The sequence below is a fragment of the Sturnira hondurensis genome, unplaced genomic scaffold (assembly GCF_014824575.4).
Source record: "Sturnira hondurensis isolate 20B ecotype Veracruz unplaced genomic scaffold, ASM1482457v3 Scaffold0002840, whole genome shotgun sequence".
In the NCBI taxonomy this organism is placed as follows: domain Eukaryota; kingdom Metazoa; phylum Chordata; class Mammalia; order Chiroptera; family Phyllostomidae; genus Sturnira; species Sturnira hondurensis.
This window is the reverse complement of record NW_028075471.1, coordinates 9,063,312-9,084,634: the sequence shown is the minus strand read 5'-3', so window position 1 is coordinate 9,084,634 and position 21,323 is coordinate 9,063,312. Positions and strand designations below refer to the sequence as shown.

General features: G+C 37.4%; 1 protein-coding gene and 1 pseudogene across 30 annotated transcripts in view; one reads left to right on the top strand and one right to left on the bottom strand.

Moving 5' to 3' along the window:
- The window catches only part of CADPS (calcium dependent secretion activator), a 473,884-nt gene that overhangs the window by 75,962 nt on the left and 376,599 nt on the right, over positions 1-21,323 (top strand). The window lies entirely within an intron of this gene.
- On the bottom strand, positions 11,304-11,704 carry LOC118983613 (60S ribosomal protein L30-like; annotated as a pseudogene).

Below are 21,323 nucleotides of genomic sequence, written 5' to 3'. Positions count from 1 at the left end.
TAATTTACATCTCTGACTCTTAGCTGTTGTTGGGTCATCAGCCTCTTGGAAAGCTTAATGGAAGCTAAGCCCTACTCCCCACAAAAAAATAGAAAGGAAAGAAGGAAGGAAGGAAGGAATGGAGGAAGGGAGGGAGGGAGGGAGGGAGGGAGGGAGGGAGGGAGGAAGAAAAGTTTGTATGCGTTTATATCTCAGCCTCTACCTTCTTCTCTATGTTTTTACCTTTACTCCAGGTAAAGAAGAGCTGGTTTATAAACAATGTGTAGTAATATAAAGTACCATACTCCAATCCTGAGTTGGATTTCTCCTCTCTAATTCCTTTGGTTTTTGATTCAGCTCATTAGAAGGGAAAGGAGAGAAGGGAGCTGGACCTCGCTCTGTGCCCCTGCACCTGCAGCATGATGCTTGAGGGGACCTGAGTCCTCACCATAGCTCTGAGTAGGAAGGCTGCATCTCCACTTAAGGTCGGGGAGTGGAATACACAATTATGTTTGTCATATTTAGAAATATTTAGATGAAGTAAGACTGAGGATACCTAAAATGACACATTGCAAAATTTCATAATGCCTAAAAACCAATGAGAAATAACATCTTAACAAAATGTAGATTTTGCCAAAATTGACCCAGGAAAATGAGCTTTGGTAGAAATAATGGCCAATGAGAAAATTGACCATAGCAAAAAATCTTTGAAGTCACGTGAATAAAATGTGATAGAAGATGCAAATGTTTATTAAAGTTTTTCGAAAAATGAGCTTACTCCTATGAATATAATTTTGGTAAACTAAAAATGAAAATGGAAAAAATAGAGATGACTTACTTGTGCTGAAAAGAAATCTAATTAAGCAATTAAATTGGCTCGATGACATTAACCTGAGAAACTACAGCCTTGAAGATTTTGTAGTGTTGATTTAAATCCAAATAATGCTTGTAATCAAAATATTTGTGGCATTGAAATGGCAGGTTGAAACTCTGGGGTGAAAATGTCTTGCTTTCTGAGAGGTGCATTTTGTGCAGTAATGCATCATGAACTCAACAGTGTCTAAGGTGGAAGCCTGCATTACTGTATTAGATGTTGAAGCCCATAGAAATTATTCTTAATTTCAAAGTCCTTGATCAAAAAAACTGTTTGCTTTTGGACTGCAATCTTTCTTTGCTGTTAAGACTGTTAATATTAAAGAAGAAATAATTGTTCAGTATCTAATTTTTTTAAAGATTTTATTTATTTATTTATCTTCAGAGGGGAAGGAGAGAGGGAGAGAAACATCAATGTATGGTTGCCTTTTGTGCATCCCCTGCTGGTAGTTAGCCTGCAAGGAACCGGCCTGCAACCCAGGCATGTGCCCTGACTGGGAATTGAACCGCGATCGTCTGGTTCGCAGGCCCGCGCTCAATCCACTGAGCTACGCCAGCCAGGGCTAGTATCTAATTTTTTAAGAATCACAGATTCTTTGCCTGAGCAGGGAAAATTTCTGAGTTAGTGTCATCTGAATTAGTGCTTTTTCAACTGTAAACAACTCTCTATAAAATATTTGTTGCTTTTTCTGCTTGTTTTTAAAAATTGCAATTCAGGTTAATATTGTAACAGGGTGCAGCCAAGAGGGGGGAGCCCAAAAAGGGATTTGGAATGGGGTCCAGAACTCAAGGTGTCCAGGAAATATTAAGATGTCCTCATCCCTTCCCCACACAGGTGTGAGTTGGAGAAAGGACAAATGGAGCAGGGCCATTGAGAGCTATTTTGCACAGCAAAGGTTTTGCAGCTAACCTCTGGCGTGATCATTTAGCATATCTGTAATCTTTAACTGGCTTCATAGATATGTTAAATAGCTGTGGCCATGCTCTGAGCCAGGAGGATGGAAGCGACTTCCACCCAAGACAACTGGGAGCAGGTCCCCTGAGTTACAGCGCCTGCATGAGAGCTTGGAGAAGATTGGCTCCCAAGACTCACCATGGCAGCCCAGTAAGCTTGGAATAATACAGGGATGCTGGCAGGTATAACTAATTGTAGAAAGATTTGGAAATGGGGGTACAAAGGAAGATTGGTGCAGGGATTTAAACCCAGACACGGCAGCCATTGGGCGAGAGCCACATGCTTTTGGCAGAGTGAGGACCCCTCTTGGCTCTGGTGGAAGAAGGGAGAACCACGAGGCTTAGCCAGAGTGCAGGCCCCCACAGATCTGGTGGAAGAAAGAACCATGAGGTTTTGGCTGGAGTGCAGGCCCCTGCAGCTTTGGTAGAAGAGGCCCACGGCTTTGGCATGCTCCCTTTGGCCATGTGGCCTGGGAAGCAGGAGAGACTTTGCCTGGAAAATGGGTATAAAGAACTCTTGCCAGTAGACCACGGCCACATTACTTTGGATTAATTAAAGATCCTGCCTGGACGGCAACACAGCCAATAGTGGCAGGAGTCTGGACCTAGGACTTTTGCTCTTTTCCTGAGTTAGGTACCCCAAATTAGGGAGGGAGAGAAGGAAGCACAGTGTGTCCATGGGTATTCCTAAAGGATTTTGATATTTTAATGAAGACATTAGTTCACTACCTTAAGTCTCTACAGCATTAAATAAACATTTCCTTTCCTTTTCACAAATCTCTGGCATTGAGAGATGTCTTTCTGATTGGCGGTGGACAATCGAGCCCAGTAGGTGGTCCAGACAGTATTAGTATACCATCCTCCAGAGTCTGGGCCCATGTGTCTGTTCTGTAACAGTATCAGTAAAATTTGACTCTATTTTTGTAACCAGAAAAGACACCAGCTTTTGGGCTGCCTGTCACTACCAAATCCAGAAAGCAATGACAGCAATTGAATCTTTTATGGTCACTTTATTCAGATGGCCAGCGATCTGAGAATATGACAGGTTCATACCCTAACAAACCATCTTCCGTTCTCTTTCCTGGCCAGATCTTTTATAAGGGGGTGGGGGAGGACAAACAAGGTGTGATGAGGGCTTTGAGATTCAAAAGCTGCAACATTGCTGTCCTCAGCAGCTAGCTGTTCCCAAGTGGCGGGGTGGTTGTCTGCTCCCCTGGAAGACAAAAGGTCCGGGTGCCTCCAACTTGTCTCTAGGCAGTAATCTGTAGCCAGTGCCCCAGGAGGCTGATTGTTTTTCCCAGGAGCTAGGAGGAGCCTTATCTATAGTTTCTGAAACAAATGCTTTAACATACACATTACTTGCTAGACTTACAACTTTTTCCTTAAGCTAAATTTTTCCAAGTCTTGAGTCCCCTATCATTTTGATTGCTAAATTCAGTAACATGCTCTGCCAATTTCTGAATGTGTGGCCTTAAACAAGTTACACAATCTGTCTAATTTTGTTTCCTCAATCTTAAATGGGAGCAACACACACAGACACACACACCATAGGATTATTGTGAGACCTAAGACAGGAAGACTCTTTAAGTACCTTGGCTTAAAGTAGATGCTCAATAAATTGTACTCTTTACTATCACCTCTCTTAACTAGTATATTGTACACCTTCTATTCTCACACTGTCCTTATTCTAGCTGTTTGGTTTGAATGAATTTTCCCCCAATAAGGCTGAACATTTTCCAAGGCAAGGGTTAGACTCTGTTCCTTTATAAGTTCCTTTCATTCCTCTGTATCAGTCTTCAGAGTCCTAGCAAAAAGGAAAAAAAAACACAGTTGGCTCACTCAGACTGGGTAATTGAAGCATGCTGAATGAAAGTGTTATTAAAAGAAGAATGCACAGAGTAAGGGGAGCCCATAAGGGATGAACTAGCTCCCTGGGGCTAGCAAGAGCCGGGATCCCAAAGCACCAATAGCTTAAAGAGGCAGGAGAGGAGGACCACACAATAGGACGTGTAGCTTTAGATGGAGAAGCACTGAACTGCCATCTGACAAAGAGGGAGACAGCAAACAAATACTCCCACCTCTCTCTCATCCACCAGAGAAAATCCCCATTCTGGTGCATGTCATTAGCTGAGCCCAACAGAAGGCCAAAAGACAAGGAAGCTGGGTAAGGCAGTCTGCAGTGATCAACATCCCTAAACCCAAGGGAGGAGAAAGGAGAGCTGGTGTGAAAGTAAACTGCAAGCCCCCTCTGGCCCAGCGGACTAACAGAGCTGCTTTATATATGACAGATGCTGATAAATATTTGTGGAAAGAAAGGAAATAAACTTCAGAAAATGTTGAAAAATCATTCCAAAGTGTAAAAATTAAGAAAGACTATTTCTAATAGCATAGTAGTTTGGAGGCAAGGTTTGGAATCAGACCCACCCCAGTTTGAATCTTGCTTTTATCACTTCCTGTGTGATCAAGGGCAGTTATTAAGTAAGTTTAGTTTCTTCCTTAGAGAAAGGGAGATAAGGTTAATAGCTTCTTCATAAGCTACTTTTGAGGAGTGGATGAGATGGTATATATAGCATGCCTAGTACAGAAAGAAATGCTGAAGAAATTTTAGCAAATAAATGATCAATACCAATAGTTCTCAGCTGGAGTTAATTTTGCCCCCTGCCCTGGGAATATTCTGCAACATCAAGGCACATTTTTGTTTTTAGCAATTGAGGAAGTGCTGTTGGCATCTAATGGGTAGAAGCCAAGGAGCCTCCTTACCATGTGCGTGCCTAGGAGAGCCCTCCACACAAGGAATTATCAGGCCCAAAATGTCAATAATGCCAAGTTCTCCAACAGATGGAGAAGGCACAGATGAGGAGAGCACTTCAGGCAGGGAGTACAGCATGTTGAAAGGCCCAGCAGACAAGCTGACTTTATCTCAAGAGGCCCAGCCAGTGTGTGTCTTACAGATATGTCTGTATGTATGCACAAATGTACATATGTGTTTTAACCTGGCATCACTGCCTGCTGCCCACACTGCATAATACTAGGTTATAATCAAAATTCATGTGTCCTGTGGTGAGTTCATGTTTAATTTCCATTCATATATACCATATTTTGCCATGTATAATGTTTTTGCCCAAATTTTTGAGAGGAAAATAAGGATGTGCATTACACATGAATAGTACTAATTCAGTATCTAAAAAAATGTTTTTAATTTTTTATTTATGTTTGTGCATTAAAAGTGTAACTCCAGAAAACATACATGAGCATTATACATGGCAAAATATGGTATTATTTGCCTATGCAGAATAGATTTTTTGCTGTTTAGCTCAGCTTTATAAGGCAAGTTTTCCAATCTGACTCTTTGTCTTTACGAAAATCATACAGGGCAGAAACCATAAAATAATATGTCAACACAAACACAGTGAGATAGAAGAGTGATATGTACAGGATTGTGTTCAACAAAACAAATAATTATAAAGAGAAAAAATCAGAATCCAGAAACATGTCGACAGGAAAGATGATCAAAACTAGAAGTACTGTGACATATTGGAAAGAGCATAAATTTTGAGATCTGAACTAGCTATATTCAACTCTCAGCTTCACATTCTATGTAGCCCTAAACAAATTGTTTCATTTGTCTGAATCTGTTTTCTTATCTGTGAAATGGGGTAATGATGCCTACCTCATGGGATCAGTGTGAGGAGTCAAGATGATTTATGGAAATCACTGGCACATTGCTGTGCTAAATAGTGGTAGCTGCCATTATAATATGTATGGTTCATATTATAAAATTATAACAGCTAGATTTAATCACTGAACCACAGATTTCACAGAGCTTCCTGGCGTTCATAGCAAAACAGGAAAGTTAGAGGATTGATGGTGTTAATGAAGTAAAAGCATAGAAATTCCTCTTAAGACAAGATTATCCTGGAAGTTAGGCATGCAAGAGATGTTTTACCCTAGTCTTCATTGAGCCCTCCCCAAACAATATAGTAGACAATATCTTTAAAATTATTCCTGTAGCAAATAAATATAAATTCTATGCATTTATTTCTTCTTTAATCTTTCAGAGTAAGAGTCTTAGAGCCAAAGAGCAGTTTTTAGTGGGAATTATTTTTAATTTAGCATTGTATCTCTGCCAAAAATCCTTGTGTTTTGTAGCATTTACTATGCAGATCATTTTTTTAATTTTATAAGCATACATTTAAATAGTGTTTATGAAGCACGCTCTCTCAGACCTCTAAGAAAATCTTAGAGATATGTGTTATAATGCCATCTTACAGATGAGGAAATTGAGATTCAAAGTTCAAGGTTAGTCATAGAAATGAATCTAAGACCTGGACCAAGGACAATTTAACTTGTTCTATTCCATCCTTATACTCTAGCCCAGCCTGCCACCTTAACAAACATAGTTAGTATGTGTGCTCTCCCTGACAGGGAAATGAATAAAGAACTTTGTATAAAAACACAATGAAGGAAAATTAAAGTGGGAGCTCTTGATTTAAAACTGTTTTGTTACTAAGAAATCAAGAAATGAGTTTTTTGGGGGAGCAATATCTTAATCTTTTTGTTGTTGTTTTTCTGGTTTATTCCAAATCATTTAACTAAAATGACATAGATAAAAAGGATATCAAGAAACACATTCAGCAAGACATGGCAGTGCAAAATATATACCAATTGCACAAATAGCTGTTTTGAACTCTTAAGCCTTCAAAGCAAGCAATAATAAAAAAACTCATTTGTATTAACAAGGAATATGCAAAACTGCAATTTATTACTTTAATGTGATTCTATATTTAGTTAGGTTAGCTCATGTCCAGTAAGCACACTCAGATTTAGCTGGTATTTAAACATCTTCTCAGTTAATATAATTTTTATTTTTCTACATGATTCTGAGTGAAAGAATAGTAAATTAGCCATGCTATGTATATTAAAGTAAGTCATTACTGTCTTCTAAGGGAAAGGTGCCCCTGAATCTTCTAAGCAGTTTCACTTTGGATAAAACCTTAACATTTTATTTCAACATTTTTTCACTTAAAAGAATGGTGGTGATGATGAGGAGAAGGGTGATTGTCAAGAGCTATGAAGGGTCTGAGATTTTACTCTACTTGCAAGCTAATAAGTTAACTTGCCAGAGATTCATTCATACATGGGGGCAGATGACACAAAACTCTTGTATCAACGAAGAAGGACTTTCTTACTAATGGCACAGCAGGGGACATGTTCTTCCTGTTGACACAAGTTCCTCTTGGTTCCCAAGTCTCATGGGGGTGACATGGAAGTATCCTGGCAGACACTGATTATTCAGTGGGTCTGTGTTGTAGTTGAAGTACCCTGAGTTTAGGAAACACCAAACATTGCTGCTAGCAAATCTGCCCAATTTTTATCCTACAGGGAGACAGTCTCTTTATTATCCCCTTCAGGAAACAAATCCTTCCTCTGCCCTGCAGAGAAACCCTACTTCTGTCTTCCAAAATATAAACATCCTTGAAAGGATAGTCAAGAACAAAAGCTGGAGAATTGTAGAAACACCAGGAGGAGTCACTTCCCAAAAATAGCGGTGGTGGTGGTAGGTAATATTTATTGAGCTCCTATTTCCCAGACATTGAGTCAAGCCCTTTATATACATAGTCTCATTTGCACCTGAATATTTGCCATAGAAGAAACAAGCTGATACATAAAAATAGAAGGAATTTAGACTGGGTATATAAAGGTATACTCTTTTTTTCTTACCAAGATATCAAGGGTGAGTCTTTCACAAGTGAACTTATTGGGAGAGGAGATGACAGAGCCCAGGTCTGAATGTAGGAAAGCTGTCCAGAGATGGAGCACTTCACCAGCAAGTTCTCCAGCCAACACTGGACAGATGAACCCTCAGCTACAAAAGCAGAAGTCCTGAGTTAACTCTGGGCAACCAGCCCCCTTATCTGATGCTTTAAACATCCATTTAAGAAATGAATAACCTGCCAAAACACGGAGGTAATTGTTGTCAATAAGGGTGTAGTATCTGTGAAGTACTACTCTTTTCCTGGAGAATATGGGCCATTTAGAGACCTACAACTCAAGTGGGCTCTGCAGAGAGGGACCATTCCAAATACTGGAGACTGATAAGCAGCCAAACTTGGATAAGTAGTTTGATCCATAGGGTAAGGCTAGCAGTGGCTGGTGGGGTTAATGCCAAATGCCTTCTGATGTCTAGAGAGACTCACGGCACTGAATTCTCCATCAGCACCTGGAGATTCCTGTACTTTAAGATCCACGTCATTCATTCATTCAATAAATTCTTTTAGACTGTCTGCCTTATGTGAGATCTTTGTTCCTGATTTGGTATAAATACAAGTTTGTTATTAGAATAAAAAGGTATTCATCCTACAAAAGACCTATGTAGAAAGTCTAATGGGAGAATATAGGAAAAAGTAGTTAACACATCCCAGGGACATTGGGGGAAGCTTCACTTCGGTAACATGTGGACTGAGCTTTAAAAAAATGAATAGAAATTTGATACCACTGTTCAAGTTCTTTATTTCACCTATATCAATCTAAAATGTTTAATCTATTTAAAACTTACTTGTACATTATCTATCTCATGGTCTTTCTTGCTCACTTTTGTATTTACAGTCTCAAGAATAGTGCCAGAAACACATTATTTGCTCAGTAATTACTGAATAAATGTATGAATGTAAACATTAAGTCTTGCTTGTATTCTCCCTGATGATGATATGTATATATAACACAGATAAAAAGGATATATGTGTATTTATTTATTTGTTTATTCATTTATTTATTTTTCAGTTCCAAAAGATTCTTTTGTTATAAATAACTTTCAGAAAACCTTTTAAATTTGATTTCAAAGCAATATCTATCTTCTATACAAGACAGGAGGAAAAGTGAAATGAGAGTTGATTGACTTATTCATTCATTATTCATTCAATGCTTTTTGACTATCTACTGCATGCAAAGAGCTGGGTGTTAGATAGTCACATAGAAGCCACAAACAAACATGACCCTTATCCATAAGGAAATCAAATGTAGTCATGGGATATAGTTTGTAAACATACTGTATAAGATAGAACAAAACAAAGAGGTATAACTGGAAAAAAATGTGGAGTTAAAAGTCAATTTCTTGGACATTCCCTGCAGAAAAACTCAGTACCTCAAATATTTCTTTTCCACGAGGAAAACTTTTGAATTGGATAGTACAGATGAACTCCACACATTAATTTCCCCACAGAATTTCTCACCCCATCTTACTTATATTTTTCTCTTAAAATAAAGGAAGAATTATGTGATTGATGAAATTGCAAATATAAGCATACTTATTGTTTTAAGAAAAATAATGAGTTAGCTTAGAAATATCCCAGGATAGTTAATTAATAGGTGATTACTAAAAACTAAATTAATGGGAACTAATGTTTTCACTAGGAATGGATTGTTTATCCAAAGAAATTCTGTTATACATCTTTTTGATTCAAGGATTCCCTACATTTATTTAAATTTTATTTTTTTCTTCAGCACTAAAGCATATGGTTTGTTAAGTAGTCTAGCTTATTCTCAAATATGCTGATCCGGAGTGGTTATAAAAAATTTCTGCCGGTAGTTTAAGTTGAATCAGAAATGGTTTCCAATCAGAGTGAAATCATTTTTTTTTTAGTTTGAGCAAATGGTGCCATTATAGAAAAGAGGTGCAATTATACCCATGCCTAGACTCTCTGCTACATGCCTCCTGCAGAAAAAAAAAGTGGTAGCTTTTAAACACACCATTTGTTTTCTTATGTAACTTCATGGACTTCATCACTCCTTTTCTTACTTGACCAAATGCAAACTGCTGCTATTCAGGAGCTCAAGGAAAAAAAACCTCTGAGGTTGCTTCTTAAAACTCAAAGAACTTAATCTCTTCCCTGGAGATTTCACTTTCCGAAACAAAACCTTATATATAGCACCCCATATCTTACAGGGTCAACAAGTTCAGGCTTTTCACTGTGTGAAACATGACCATCCATTATGTGGCCAATGTCATCCTTGCTTTGCACTTAATTATTTAGAGTACCCCCCACCCCAATAGTGATTTCTGCACCCTTGTTTATGCTATTTCTGCTATCTCAATGCCTGTCCCAACTTTCTTTCTTTAACTGTCTACTATTTCTTTTTTCAAAAAGCATCTCCTCTTTGTGTCTTACAGGGAATCTCCCCCACCACACAGGTTATGCCAAGCACTCCTCTGTACTACATAATACCCATGGTAGACAGAACCTCTGTTGAAACCACCTACCCAGCTCTGTCTTGCCCAATAGACGAAAAGTTCCACAATGGCCAAAATGTGTTTTATTTATCGATGTGCCCTGATGTCTAGCAATTAGTGGGCACCCAATAAACATTTGTTGAATGAATAAATGAATGCATGAGGGCCCATGAGGCAGGAAAGACCTTAAAAATACAATTTTAGGGCACAGAAAGACAACCCTGAGGCATACAGCTAACACAAAGATGAGAAAATGTATGTATTTGTTGAATCAGTGTTTATTGAACACCCAGGTGCTAGCACAGGAAGTACAGTGATAAATAAGCACCCTACTTCACAGAGCTTACTTCTAGGGTATAGGCCAAGATTTTTACCAAAAACAGAAAATTACAAAAAACAAGCAGTAAATTCCATGAAGAAATAAACAATGCTGAGGTGATAAGAGGACGGTAGGGGGAAGATTTAGATTGCATGGTCTGAGCAGACCTCTTTGAGAAAATTTGGAGATGATAACTCAAGGATGAGCAGGGGAGCTAACTTTGCTAAGAGCTGGTGAGACAGTATTCTAGTGCATGCACTTAGGTAGGGCAATGTTCAATATTTTGAGAAAGAGAAGGTCTATCATTGTTATATAGAAGTGAGGTTGGGGAATTGAAGGGCCTGAGTTCAGGAGGAAGTTGGTCAGTAAAAAGGAAGGTGGTACACTGGCTACGTGGCTCAGTTGGTTGGATTGTCATCACTTACACCAAATGGTTGTGGGTTTGACCCCCAGTTGGGACCCATATAGAGGCAACAATTGATGTTTCTCACATGGATGTTTTTCTCTCTCCCTCTCTCTCTAAATTCAATAAACATCATTGGGTGAGGAGTAAATAAATAAATAAAAATGAGGGTGGCTGTGGATAACTGAGGCACAAGACTCAGACTCCTGCAGAGAAAAGATCCCTTTCAGCCCATGAAGTTATGGCTGGGAGATAAAGATCTGAAGGAGAGCTTCCCACAGGCTAAGTATCAGCATCCATATCGGACAAACCAATGTGCAAAAGAAGGAAGATAGATTCTTGACATTTCTTCACCTGAACTATTGAGACTAGAACATTCATTAAGAAGGGCTCTTGAAACCTTTACCACTTTGCCCCTGCTTTGTAAATACACACCACAGGTTTTCTAACCCACAAAAAATGTATCAGCAGGGCCCTAGGGAGCCACAGGGAGTGGTATAAAGGACATTGGAAATGATGTGAGCTCTATTTTTCTTTTTTTTTTTCTTTCAGTTTTTAAACCAGGCTCTGGCTAGTTTTATTAAAGAAAAAATTTCCGTGATTTTCTTTTCACCAGTGTGTTCTGGCATGCTTCTAGTGATACCAGAATCACCTGATCAATTGTAGCCAGTGTGCATACTCTGTAGTATTTTCCACATGTTGGGCCCAATTCGATATTATCGTCACAGTAGTGATGGACACCAGTCTTGGCCAACATAGCATAGTACTCTATTTCAGATCTTCTCAGGGTGGGACAGCTGTTGGGGAGGATGACCAGTTTGACTTTGCCTTGTCTGATCATCTTCTGAGTCTGCTAGTACCCCAGCACGTACTTGCCACTTTTTATAACAAGTTGGAGTCTAGAGTCGATCAACTCCGGTGACTTTTTCATCTTCTTAGTAGTCACCATCTTCTTGCCTTAGGTGCAGGATGGATCTCTACGAAGCAAAGCTGCTTAGATGGTTGGGGAACTAGAAAGGAAGGGTTTCCCATCATATTTTTCATTATTGTTCAACAAAAATGCAATAAAAAAAACTAATCTCAATGATCACTTATGTCAGTGACTGACTGTGTCAGGCTATTCATAACACAATGGTTAACACACGGAGTCGAGTCAGACTCCCTGAGTTCAAAGGCTACCTCTCACACTTTCAGCTGTGCCTAATCCAGTGCCTGGTGCCATGGACAGATACTGCTGCCACCTGACGAGGTACAGTTGTAACTAACTGACTGATTGAAAGATCAGTTGGTTACTTAATTGACTAATGGAATGTGATGGAAAGTTGAACAGATGTCTGTAGAGTGGTGCTTCTCATGTGCTATTTTGCACATGAGTTGCATGAGGATCTTGTGAAAATGCAGATTCTGGTTCAGCAGGTTCCACATAGAAAATGAGATTCTGCATTTCTAACAGACTCCTAGATAATGTTGTTGTTGGTCCATGGACCGCACATACTTTCCACTGCAGAGCTTTAACCTGCGCTGTCCAGTGAGGAAGCCACAAACCACATGTAGCTATTTCCTTTTTAAATTATTAATTTTTAAATTACAGTTGACATTCAATATTACATTAGTTTCAGGTGTATAGCATGTTGGTTAAACATTTGTATAACTTACAAAGTGATCCCCTCAATAAGTCTAATACCCATGTGGCACCATAAGTAGTTATTAGAATATTATTGACTGCATTCCCTTTGCTGTACTTTACATCCCAAAGGTAAAGGAATGAAGAACTACAAATTGGCAGTTACCAAGCAACGACAGGTAGCTCTTTAGATTTAAAACAACTACAATTAAAATTTAGTTTCTCACGCACACTAGTCACATTCCAAGCGTTAAACAGCCACGTGTGACTCTTGCCCTTACACTGGAAAGGCAGATATACAACCCTTCTATCATCACAGAAAGTCCTGTTTGGGCTGCAATGCTACGGAATGTTCAGTTAGTGTAAAAATCTATTATAAGAGTCCCAAATACATTCATATCTTAGTTCATTGGCCTGAAAAAGAATCTTTCCTCATAATCAGTTAGGTTACCCTAACTATATATCAAATACATGAATCTTTGATTGAAATGGCAATATTGCACAGACAGTACTAATAAATATATTTAGTTAGTTAAGATCCAACACATGTGCTTGAGACAAAAAGGCACTGCTTTTAAAATAGCAAACCACGGAATTGTCATGATTCTAAAACCACCAGCACTTTACTGCAGTGTTTTAATGAGACTCTGAAAACCATAGGAGGTGCATCTGCAAACCCACCGGTTTCTGGTGCTTTCTAGTCACAACTATGACTTTTCTCCACACATAGCTTTGTCAAGGACTTGACTTCCATGGATGCCCACGTGTCTTAAGTCCACAGTCATTGTCAACAGAGTAAGGAAATCATTTGATTATTGACAATATCCTTAAAAATCACTTTGTCCAATCCTGTCATTTTACAGGTGTGTAAACAAAGGCTCAAAGAGGAGCTGTGATGTGCAGTTAGGATTAGTTAGAGCTGGTCCTAAGTGCATGGTGGTATTCACTGAATTGATATGAATCGAGTTGATTTCCTCCCTACTGAATTATTTGAATGACACATTGAGTACTGAAAATAACATTTTTTACTTCTCTTTCTTTGCATTCTGTCGAAGGTATATAGAGAGACATTAGAATCAGAAATGAATTGTCTGGAGTGGAAATGAATAGGCTATAACATGTATAAAGCAATTTTTTTCTATAAGTGGCACTATTCATTGTAGGAATCTAGAAAGTACAATAAAAAATTTAAATCACCTGAAGCAGTCAGAGATACTACTGTAAGTTTGGTGATTAAGTAGCCTTCTTATTTTTCTGTGTGATTTATATAAATGGATCATATACACTTTTTCAAAATTATCAACATTTTTCTAAGCAATAAGATTCTAAATCATTTGTAGTGGCTAAAGTAATATTCCATTGCATGGTAATGTCAAAATATATCCATTTGGATCACAGTTGTTCAACATTTACAGTGCTATTTTGTTTCATTTATCATAAACAACCTTGTGATGAGTGTCATCATAGGAGAAATTGACATAATCTTCTATAGGATAAATTCATAAAATTAGAACTGTTCAGCCAAATTTTTAAAAGATCTTAAGCCTTCAGATGTAAGTTTTCATATTTACTTCCAGAAAGCTTATACTCACTCTGGCTAGTGTGGCTCATTTGGTTGGAATGTTGTCCCATAAACTGAAAGGTCACAGGTTCGATTCCCATCAGGGCACATGCCTACATTGCAGGTTCAGTCCCCAGGCAGGGCATGTAGGAAAGGCAACCGAATGACATTTCTCACTCGATGTTTCTCGCTCTCTCTCTCTCTCTCTCTCCCCCTTCTCTCTGAAATCAATAAGCATGTCCTTGGGTAAGGATTTTTTTCAAAAGCTTGTACTCATGTATCCAAGATAAAACAAATAAAAGTAAACTCCTTGAGCATATGGACTATGGCTATTTTATTTGAGACACTTTCTACAGAGCTCAGAATGGCACCTAGAACATAGTAGGCCCTCAATAAATAGTTATTAGACTCTACCACATAGTGATGCTTCATAAAGTTAATTATAATTATTGCTCTCTTTAAGTTGTTACAATTCTCATTGCACACACATTCACACTACACAGGCAATATTTTTATAGCTTTATTTGGAATTATTTCAAGAATAAACATAAAACTTCTGAAAAACTCCAAAGTAATCTCTTTTATATTCTCATATGGATTGCTTTCTTTGTTGTATATCTCTGAGACACATTCAGTGTGGAACTGGTTGCTGCCTTTTTTCTTTTTTTTGGCCAGTGTATTTTCCTTGCTATCACTTGATGTCTGCTCAGGCTCAAAGAATACAACCCTTGGGGCAAATGAGTCTAAGCAAAATACTATAGAGTTTATGAACAATAAAGAGAATAATAACAATTATGTCATCTCAAACATAAGTGCTTTTTAGAGGGTCTGCTGCTTGGATTCACATACTTTTCCCCTTTTGGTGGGGGTGGATATATTGGGGTTATTAAAAACATTGGATTTAGGTTAGAACTTGGAGTCTGCTGACCTGGTTCTAGTCTCTCTGTCTTGGTTTCCTCGGTTGTAATGGCAGTACCTACTTCTCAGCATTGTCAAGACATCCCCTGAGATAGTGCAAATAAAGCTTTTCATACCAAGTCTAGCTCAGAGTGAACACACAGGAAACAATGGCCATCAATGCCAGAACTTCATTACTAACAGTGACTGAGAATTAAATATGTATGCACTTTTATATTCTGTGGTTTTCTTTTATGGACTTGACATTAGCTTCCAAATTCTAAGAGACCAATGCATTAGATCTTGCTGAGTCTACCACTAGAAGAAAATTGGACCCAAAGTTGCATAACAAATGCTTCTGGCATGCCACAGATCCAGAAAAAATGTTGGAACTAGAACTTTGACTAAAGTGTCTCTATTCCCACTTCAAAGTGCCAGACTACTTCAATGTAATTTTACTAATGTGCTGGTGATGATAATGATAATCAGGATGCTGATGAAAGTTTCAGCATAGCATAAAATAAGTGCTTATTTTTGGCTAGGCAGTGTACATTCATATAGTATCTCATTTAATCTTCACAAAAACCACAATCTAGGTGTTGCTATTCCCAGAAGCAGAGAGATTTTATTAATTTGCTCAAGAGCACAGAGCTGGAAACTGTAGCATTCTATCAGTTTTATGTGGAGCCAAAACCTGTGCTTTTAACCACAACATTCTGCCGCGTAAAACCAACCATTCAGAAGCTAGTCCCTGCTCTCAGCCGAAATCAATGAGAAACTTTTTTCAGATCATTGAAATGACTCCCTAAGTACCAGATTGAATATGTAGCTATATCAGATGAATATTAGAACTTAAGCTTTGTTTCCTATCTGCAGTCCTATTTAAGATCAGTGAAAAATACCCTAAACCATTAGCCTTTCAAAGTTGAAGTCGAGTGGAATTTATCTTTAAAGTCTTCTTGGAAAAATATTGGAGTGAAATTCCACTTTTCTTTGTAAAAAGAGATTTATTTTGCCCATATTCATTAGCTTTCTGGTTGAGCACACAGAGGAGCTAGACACAGATTATTCAAACAAACAAGTCATCTGCTTGAAAGCACACTAATAACCTTGTTATCTATGAGAGGCCCTGGCTGCAGGAAAGTCTCTTTAGTAACTAGTCATGTCATTGAATTAGGAGCAGGGACTAAAGTACACATGCAGTAGCTCTGCAGAATGATCAAATGCATCTCTGTGGGTCGTCCAAGCCATTTTGATAGGTCTTTAAAAGGCAGGGATTGTCTTTTTTATTGTCTTTTATTGTAGACTAATGGTTTAGTGTTTTTCCAACACTGGTAGTGTAAAAATAAAAACTGTGGCCTGTACTTAGTAGGGTAATCAGTTTTGTATAACTTAAAATAATTGAATAAATAAATTAAAAACAAACATTCAGTACTTTTTTTGTGTGGGACTGATGGCCTGATTTACATGTATGGCAATGAAAAAGTACCAGCCTTTTAACTTTATTATAATTTGTATTACTTTCTCTGTAGTTCCTAATGGACTTAGTTATTGACTCTGGATATTTGCACTTATGTTCTTGATTCTGAATGAGTAAATCAGTGTTACTAAATGTAAGAAAAAAATAAAAGACAGCAATTGAAGGCATGAATCTTGTCTAACTGGACATTGAGAAATGAGTAACTTTCCATGAGTCATGGACTTCCTAGCTGCCCCCACAGTAAAAGGCCTGCTCATCTCAACTTCCTCTTAACTTGATTTGTTCTCACTTAAGGAAACCCAGGGACACAGACGCTGTGTGATGCAGCCATATGATCAGAGCCTGAGAGGAAGGTGGAGAAAAGAACATAGGGTGACAAGCGCTGGCACCATGCCCCATCTGATTCCGTCCAAGAGCTTCTTATTTTTTATTCATGTACTTTTTAAACAAATTAAGGGGGGTAACTAGTAGGGAAAGGTATTTTGTGCTCTGTCCTTCACTTATTTCAGAGTTGACTGTGTGTGGTACAAACCATGCCATTCAAATGAGCCTTGAGGGACACCTGACCTAGTTGATCAGCCATGTCTTTAATAAACTGCCAAAATAAGATATGGAATGTCTTACACAACTGTGAGTTTCTCAAAAAAACACGTGGAAGGTTACTTGAATTTTCTTATTCAGGACATAACATGTATGGTAGTGACTAGACAGCTGTGTTACATCATGATAAGGATGATGACAGGCACGATGATGAAGGTGATGGTGATAGCACCTAACATTTTGGTGTACTTGTCATGTGCCAAGGAAAGAGCTAAAACTTCATACATTATCTCACTTAGTCTTTACAACAGTTATAATGAAAACACTATTAATATGCCTATTTCACAAACCAACAAACTGAGCCATAGAGAAGCAAAACTATTGTCCCAAGTCCATATAGCTAATGAGCAATAAATCTTGAATTCAAATTCAAATAATCAAATTCCAAAATGAAGACTTAATCACTATGTTTATGGTCTTCAAAAATTGTTGAACACAAAACCCATCAATAAAACATTTTGAGGATACCCCTCTTTATACTTATTTATTAATAACTAACACTATACTAATATATTATGTACACAATAATACATATACTGTATAAATTTAAAAGTATGAAACCAAGATGAAATAATGTTTGATTTTATTATGTTTATCAATAGAAGAAAAGAGTCTTTGATCTCATAAAAAGATAATTATAATTAATGTTTTGATGTCAATAGCATGCATAAATAGACTTCATTATTTTTGAAAAAATTTTAATGCTTTGTGGATTAGTAACTCAAAGGTCCAGTTTTGAGGGTTTTTTCACTACTTGCTTGTGACTGGAATACATGTTTGGGAAATATTCATAGACCCAAATGAAAGGTTGATGTTTTTGGCTGCACTTCCAGAATCAAGATATCTGTATTTCAGTTCTACCCACCAGTTATACAGAGATGTTTGCGGAAATCCAGCTATTAAGTTGCTATCTTTTCCAATGTCAATTAAATGCTATTCAATAAATGTTGGATCTTCATATATTTTAAAAGTTTTGTGTCAAACTTACTAATACTCTTAGTTCAGAAGCTCTAAAATCTGATTAATGAGTTCAAAACAATTGTTGCCAATATTTTAAAGAGATTTTTTATAAATACATCAAGTATATGAACACACTGTGATGTCACATACTAAAAGAATTATTTCCAAAAGCAGTTCTGCTTTCAAATTGCTCTCTCTATAACGGCAGTTAAGAAAATAGTTTATCTTTATGTCCTATCTGCTTGGTATTTATGCGCCCTGCTAATGTGGGCTTCAAACCATGATTAGCATATATCTCAAGACAATATTCAAGGAAGGGCATGGTTCAGTGTTGATGATGATTATGTTTATTTCAAATGTTTTCTTCATAATTTTACATTGAGGAGAAGCTCATCTTTGTTTTTGCCTTGTAATATTGCTGATGAGGAATAAGAGCAGAAGTGTTGATTCTACCATTTTCCTACTATTTTGTGCTAGTCTTATTATCATCAAGTTAACCACCTTAGACAGGAATGGGAGGAAGAAAGCTTACAGGCCTTTAATGGCATCACACTGAGTTCTTTTCATGGCCTCTTAGTTTGAGGAATGGCCAGAGATCTCACCATTGTGAATGGGGTGAGTTACTGCAGTTATACAGGAAGGCTACTTTGGTATCAACCAAAATAATTGCTGGATGGCAAAAGCAAAACTCAAGGAATGTGACATTCAAAATCCAATTTTTCTAAATGTTCAAAGAACAATATAAGCAAATGAAACTTGTGACCTTAGGAGGTTGAATCTCAGCCATATCGTGGTGGAGAAGTTAATTAACTCTAACTAACCCTGGTCACTTACATTCCCCACTACCGTTCCAACCACCAGTGTTACATCACTCAGTAACTAAAAAAAACTGTTTCTGAATTATGAAAATATCAACTGTATATATAAAAATAGAGATGTTAGTGTAATAAACCCCCATACATCTACCATCCAGCTTACTAACTGTCACTATATGGTTAGTCCATTTTATCTATATTCCCCATGCTTCCCTACTGAATTACATAAGAGGGAATCTCAGATATAGCATCACTGCATCTATAAACATTTTAGTATGAATGTCTAAAATATAAAGACCTGTTTTTTTTGTTCATGTATTTATTTTTTAAACTTTTTTATTGTTGTGCGAGTACAGTAGTCTGCATTTACCCTCAACCATTCCCCCACCATGCCATCCCCATTTCCCACCCTTGGTCCTACCCACCTTTGGTTTTGTCCATGTGTCCTTTATAGATGTTCCTGAAAACCCTTACCTGCTATTTCCCCTATTATCTCCTCCCACCTCCCTCTGGTTACTGTCAGTTTGTTCTTAATTTTACTGTCTCTGGTTATATTTTGCTTGCTTGTTTGTTTTGTAGATTAGGTTCCACTTATAAGTGAGAACATACGGTATTTGTCTTCCACTACCTGGATTATTTCACTTAGAATAATGCTCTCCAGTTCCATCCACACTGCTGAAAAGGGTAGGAGCTCCTCCTTTCTTTCTGCTGCAGAGTATTCCATTGTGTAAATGTACCTCAGCATCACTAGCCATCAGAGAGATGCAAATTAAAACCACAATGAGATACACTTTACACCAGTGAGAATGGCCATCATAAACAAATCAACAAACAACAATTGTTGAAGATGTGGAGAAAAAGGAACCCTAGTGGGTTCCCTTTGGTGGGAATGCAGACTGGTGTGACCACTGTGGAAAACAGCAGGGAATTTCCTCAGAAAACTGAAAGTGGAACTGCCTTTTTTGACCCAGCAATTCCACTGCTGGGATTTTACCCTAAGAACCCTGAAACACCAGTCCAAGAGAACCTATGCACCCCAATGTTCATAGCAGCACAATTTACAATAGTCAAGTGCTGGAAGCAACCTAGGTGCCCATCAGTAAATGAACGGATCAAAAACCTATGGTAAAGTAATTTAAAAAGAAAAAGAGAAAGAAAACTGTGGTACAGTTACACAAAGGACCTATTTTTTAAATATGACCTATGGTACCATGATGATACCTGGTAAGTTAACAATATCTCATAGTATCAACTACCAGGCCAGTTTTCAACTTCCCTTAAAGTCTCACACATATTTTGTAGTTTGTTCATTGAAATCAGTTTCCAAATAAGGGCATGCATTGTAATTGATTGATATAGGATTTATGTATCTTTCATATATACTTTTTTCTTTCTTTTTTTTTTTTTGCTTGCAACATTTTGTTGAAGATACCAGGTCATTTCTCTTGAAGAGTGTTTACAGTCTGCACTTTACTAATTGTACCCTGTTCCTGTTATTTCACATGGTCCTCTGTATTCTCCGTAAAGCAGTAACATGATCCAGTAGATTATTGCATTAAAATTTGATTCTTTTGCCAAAATACCTCAGAGGTAGTATTTGTACTTCCATCAGTAATCACATAATGATTAGTTTCCTCCCTTTTGGAAATGTTAATAGCCCTTTGTGACAATTGCTTAAATTCATTATTTCATTGGAAGTTACTACAGGGGGTTTGTTTTGCTTTTTTTTTTTTTTCATGTTTTAGCCAGAACAAGTCTCTAAAGAGAAAGATTCCTTCACCAACTGTTTACTCTGAGGTACACACAAAATCATACAAGAAAAGAAAAAAATCAACTTGATACTTACTTCTATCTATACGATCAAAATAATGGGTGGTTTTAGTGTCCTTACATTTTTTTTCTGTTCTGTTTTGTTTATTTTAGTACTGTTAAGATTTAAATGTATTTGACATCACATTCTGTGTATTATTTTTTATCGATTCTCAAATCACCTGTGGCCAGTGTGAGCCTTCTCTAACTGGTTTCTCAGTTCTTTTAAAAAATTCCATACGTTTTTGATAGCTTCCTTAATTTCTGGTAAGACAAGGTTCATTGTGTACATTTCATACCTCAGATGAGGAAGCAGCTGAAGAACTTTGTTGATTTTCATGAGAAATGGTGTTTTATAGATTGCAACTAGAAATCATTTTCATTTTAAGCTTTTGTTTATTTCCCATTTTTGGCATACAGTTGACCCTTGAACAATGCAGGGATTAGGAGCACCAAAACCCTGTGCAGTTGAAAATTCACATACTATTTTTGACTCCTCTGAAAACTTAGCTACTAATAGCCTACTGGTGACCAGAAGCCTTACTGATAACATAAATAGTTGATTAGCATACATTTTGTATATTGTATGTGTTACATACTCTATTCTTACAATAAAGTAAGCTAGAGAAAAGAAAATGTCATTAAGAAAATCATATGGAAGAGAAAACATGTCACAGGAGTTATATATACAAGTAGACCCGCACAGTTCAAATTTGTGTTCAAGGATCAACTATATAAACATGCATGTGTTTCTCTCCCTTCTTTTAGATAAATAGTGCCATATTTCAAACATATTTCTCTGACTTATTGTTTCAATGAATA